We start from the raw sequence: 6,000 nt of genomic DNA, 5'->3' as shown, positions 1-6,000 counted from the left end.
TGTAGTATGGGAGTAATACAAAGCCAAGGCCACAGCCCCACAACATCCCGCTTACTGTTTTGACCAAAAAACAAAGATGAGGTTTCTAATCTTTTTTAATACGTCAACTTTTAAATCTTTTCAATTGTTACTTTCTGCAAATGTTATATTTGATCAAATGTACAAAAAATCAGCAGTCTGTAGATTTTTAGATTGTAAAGTCCCCCCAGGATGCAAAAACATACAGAGGGCATTTCCTCAGTATCCCCAATAGCTACAACCATGTACAAATCTGAGCCACTACTCTGTCCATAGTTACTGTATGGGCCTGCACCATTCGGTTAAATATAAGTAGGAAGGCAATTGTGTCAGGTAAGGAGAACACCGTTTTTAAAATGACCTATATGTTCTGGTTAGTTACTTTGGTTACTGATGTAAGCTAACTGCTCCGAGCTAACTCTTTACTGTCTGCTAGCATATCCCAAAACAGGAAAATCGACCTGTAAATCAAAGAATGATGAATCCATTTTGGACTCGCGTGTAGCTGTCATCAAGCGCCACCCGGGACAGAAGATATACTTTCAACATGAAATATCTAAAGCATATGGCCATAAGTCATTGCAAAGAATATATGATTATTTGATATATTTCTATTTGAGAGTTAAATCAAAAGATTGTCACTACTCTGGCTTAGCATAACACAGCATTGAGATAGTAAATGGGTTTGCTCTGTAGCCTACAAAGGTTTTAAAAGATCTGCTTACCAGCACCTGGAAGTCTTACTTATCAACACAATATAACTATTTGTTTTCCAGTATTAATGCTTAAAGCTGGCTGTAGCTCCATAATCGGATTTCCCAAAATGTTTCTTCCCCAGAGGGAAAATGTTAAAAAATGTTGGCTACCTTTTCCTGTGACATTGTTCATGCGTCCATCAGACTAAACTTAAGCCTCCAGCTGTAGTCCCAGCTTCAGCAAGCTGTTAGTTAGCCTAGCGCAACGCAAATAATAGTAACAGGGAAGAAGCTAGCCTTGCTTTGTCCAAAGGTTTAAAAAAAATCGGTCCACCAGCACCTGTAAATCCTACAAAATACTAAAGTGTATTTGGTCTGTTTCCAGTCTTTATACTAAGCTTAGCTAACCGGCTGCTAGCTATAGCTTCACAAGGAAATTTCGCAAAATGTTGATTGTTCCCTCCTTTTTCTGACCCTTCTCACAGTCACACCATCAAGCTAAAATGACAACTTACCACTAGTCTCTAAGAACTCCAAGTAGGCCTATGTCATTGTCTTTACCAGACGTTGATGAGGAACTAACCAAAATCTTTTACTATCTCTGCTTTTTCTCCTGCCTGACACCGTTACACACACATTCAGACACACACAGACAAAACAACATGCATGGTCTGTCTGACTCTAATCTCCACAATGTTGTGTTGGCGTTGCAAACGATACACTGTCCATGTCTGAGACAGATATTCAAGATATGAAAGCCTAAATCTCATGTGGAACAATTCTGGACCACTTATTCAGTCTTTGTGATGGCAAACAGACTCGTGACAAATCTCCTGCATTCCTTTTTTTGATGATGGACTACAGGCCTGGTCAACAGCCTGAATTATGCAATGACAATTTACTCCAACCCTAATATAGACCAGTGGTCCACAGACAAAATAAAAGATGACATGACTTCATGTTACCTTTCAAAAACAACAGAGAAGTTGCCTTAACTCTTGCTTGTATAATCTCCACAGTTAAGACAATGATGCTCGCTTGTAAAGAAGACTCCCTTCTTTGTACAAAATTAAATATACCAGAAACAACAACTTTGTTATCTTGCTAGTGTCAATGTATAGATGATCAGCTTTTTTTCTGTAACTTGGATGGACCGTCACATTTTTGCTAAGAAGAAACCCTCCTCCCAACTTCCTGTCCGTAACATCCAATCTGTTCAACGTTTTAACTCGTGGTGGACTGTCAATCTTTTTGTGTACATTTTATAGTATTATTTATTGTTGACAAGTTTTGCATTTGCAAATAATAAAAAAAAGTGAAATTGACCGGAGCATTCTATTCCAATGTAAATGCCTGGTGAACAGTGAAAAGCTTTTTTAATTATTAAAATGGAGAAAACAGTGATATTAGGAGATGACCTTCTGTCTTTTTATTATGACCTTGTAACATGTACATAACATGTGGCCAAAGTTGCTTTGGAAAATAATAATTTTTTGTGTTGTAACAGTATTTGTTTTATCCAGTGAATTGCTCATGAAGACAAATAAACAAGAGGCACACACAAATCTGTTTCATAATTGTTCCTATCTGCTCATTTTATGGATCCTGCATGCAAAAAATATTAGCTTTATTCTGTGAAGGATGACTTAAGTATCAGTTCAAATACAACATAGCAGAGAGCCATTCAGGATCAGTGAAAACGGTGACAAATCACAATCATAACTTACGTTTAAATTGTAAAATATCACTTTTCAGAGTCAAAATGTTTGACAGTAAAACTCTGAGAACAAGCAGTGCAGCTCAATGGAAACATGAGAAGTTCATAAATACAACACGTTTTAATCCAGAGATACCCTCAACATCAAATACTGTGCTGCATATTGTCATACAATAGAGTTTGAGATGAAAAGCAAGAGCTACTCTAGGATATCACAGAATTGACCCATCAAATAAAATTACGCTAACAGCTTGTGAATGTTATTTATAATTAATGCACACGAGATTACGTGTTTAAACACATTTTAGAATATTGAATCATGTGTAATTAGTTAGGCTTTGGTTATATCATTTAAATATTAATGGATAAGATGGAGTGGAGTGAAAATAAAAACACACTTATAATGAGTCAAGTAAGTGGTCCTGGTAACAACAAAACTATGTGAATTGGTTAATATGGACCAATAAAATGTCCCGATTGTTAAGAAATAATTTCATCATACACAATCAGAGGATGATAGTTGACATCTCATTGAGATCAAGTTATTTTTCATTAGTAACCTTGCCAAAAGGGCAGAATGAACATTTTTTACATAAATACAAACATAACCACAACTGTGAGTCACTATGAATGAGCACAATATCCAGTTAATGTGCATTATAACACACTGTTACAATGCATACAAGGCACAGTTTGAAAACAATTTCAGTGAAAGATTAAAGAGCAATTGCATTATTCATAATAATATTTAAATATTCAACAAAAATGTTCATGTTAATATAATCAGATTTTCAGGTCACAGCTCAATGAGAAGTTGAATGTTATGGTCTCTAGCTCCATCTAGTGGCACCTCAGAGTATTGGCACGCTCCTCAGTAGGAAGGTAATGAAAAGAATGGAAATGGAATGTTCTTTATAGGGAAACACCATTTCATCAACTATAACTGTGCATCCAATATAATTAGATCTGCTTTGGATTATTGCTCTTCGTGGTACTGCTTACCACCTTCATCACATTCATTCTTACAATATATTGTTATAGAATGTTTTTGAAAGCTTTTTGTTGGGTGACATTGGCAGTTTTAAAAGAAAATGTATTAAAGAAAAGGTGATATTGCAATTTCACCTATTCTTAAAAAACAAACAAATATCAGATAACTTTAAAGTCCTTAACTTATTTCAGTCATTCTGCTGTTTGTTTTTGTTTTTTTTCAAAACATTGAATTGATTTCAGGAAAACATTCATCATCGTATTGCTATATTAGGAATACTGAATTGATACACTGCTAAAAGTAAGAGTTTTTTATTGTTGCAATTCTCATCCTACATTTTAATCAATTAAAAAAGAAGACACGATAAAACAGAGTTATATCCGTAAGCCTTACAGACAACATGTTGACATATAGTAAAGGCATTGGTGATAGTGATCCATTTGAATGATGGCTGCATTAAGCTGCTTCAGTTTCAGATGTCTGGCACTGTGCATGCTGGCTCACTGTCACTATCATCAAGATATATGTTTCAAAAAAGTCCTATTAACAGAAACAGATGCTTTTACAAGTGTATGAGCAATCCCATATGCACAGAAATAAAAATAAAAGTTCAAACTCATACACTTGTTTCAATGTAAAGTGATGTATTTAGACTGATCCAGCCAATACACACATTTAACAAAAAGCTAGTGGGCAAAATAATGAGATGTTCCTGAGGCGTGAGCACAGTCAGCGATTGCTGTTTTGGAAAATGATTCCTGTGTGAGAACATTAAAATAATGCAAGTTACCCTGCACCGTGACAGGATGTCAAACAGAAGGCTAGCCCCTTCTCAGCAGATGTTGAATAACGTATTCTGTTATTTAACTAAAGGAAAAGAAGCAATACCAAAGCAAAGAATGTAAAGTCATACATTCAAAATATAATTTAAGTAAAAAAAAGCATTAGAATCAAAATGTATGAAGAGTCGAAAAGTTAAGTACTCATTCTGCATAACAGCCTATTTCAGAATAATATATACATTAAAGGTGGGGTATGTAATTTATTTCAGATACACCTTTTGTTACATTCCATGGAATGCTCTTAATATCCCAATAGCAATGAATATATTAAATGCTTTGACAATAAATACATACAAAAAATTCACTTGTGGAAGCCGTAGTACTGTAAAAAGCAAGACATATCATCTGAGCCGGCCCGGCTAAAATAACTGGATGGCCTACCTGCCTGTCAGCCTTCCATATTCTGCACACAAACTTATCTCTAAGGAAGTCCATCCCAGTCTCGTAAAAAAAAAAACGTGTAATAACTACGTTGGTCCACAACGTAGGACGTAGTATTTCTACAAAAACCTCTGAAATTGTAGGATCCCTACGTTTTTTTTCACCATTCATTCCAATGGCTGGCGTCTATGTCACTGATCTTCACATTTCTCCCTGCAGAAAAAAAAACATGGCCGACATTCGTTTTATTCTCGGTGTAAAATGCCTATTTTAAGGTTAGTTTGGCGATTAAAATGCCTTTTGATGTCATTTGATGCGAGAAATATGAGTTGTTATTTCAGATTATGTGTGCAGTGGATGTACATGATCTTTAGTTTGCTAGTTATTACGAAGATTACTTCAAGAAATTGTGTCTATACAACGTTTTCATTGTTACCAAGGTGGTTGCTATCAATATTATTTATGTTATGTTGTGTAACTGTTTAATGGTGTTATCTTTATTGCTACCCCCTTCCCCGTCAATGTATAGTGTTGGTCCACAGCGCTAACGTATTAGTTTAACAAAATCCGCATCTAAAATTGTGGCATAGTGTGGTGCCGAGAGATGGGAGTCGGAGGCGGGGTATCAAAGGTACAAGCTAGACTTTTATTTAGCATCTCAAAACACATGTAAACAGCTTCATGCCCGGGAAGCGAAGACCGGCGGAGACAGGAAGTCCGGCTCACTAAAATGTCCGTGCAGAACAATACCCTAACCCATAGATCCGTGGGTGAATAATGTCAATCGCCACAATAGATACGTTATTTTCCCCTGTGCAATTCTCCATTTACTCAACAATAACACATAATTATCCTTGTGTTTATTTATTTGTTTGATTAATAAACACAAGTTGGACTCCGTCAGGACCGAGGGTCGGAGCAGCTCATTTGCTTTACAGAATATTACACCAGGAAGTAAGTATTCTCTCCGGTTCGCTTGACAAACTCCGTGATAGTCCTCAAGCTCTGTGATTGGAGAGTGTGCAGAGCGTCGAACAGCACTTGAAATGGGATGGAACCACGGCAGACTGTCCAAAACTGGATTTGAACGGGTCCACCGCGCCCCCCCCTCCCCCACCCCGTCCCCAGAACTACACATGCTGGCTATTGTGTTTCGCAACATGTTCTCTATCTATGGCACGTCTCTACTGGGAATTGTAGTTTTAAAAGACGTTTTCGTATTTCCCATAATAAGAAGTGGCCAGTATTAAACTGTGTACATCCCTGGAGGTTTAGGGGACAGGAAACACTCACATTTAAAACATATAATTAATAAATGGGTGAAAATTGCTTGTGCCCATAATGGGCAGCATTAAT

Source organism: Pseudochaenichthys georgianus, chromosome 22 (assembly GCF_902827115.2).
Source record: "Pseudochaenichthys georgianus chromosome 22, fPseGeo1.2, whole genome shotgun sequence".
Taxonomy (NCBI): Eukaryota; Metazoa; Chordata; class Actinopteri; order Perciformes; family Channichthyidae; genus Pseudochaenichthys; species Pseudochaenichthys georgianus.
Note: the sequence above shows the minus strand (reverse complement) of the source record.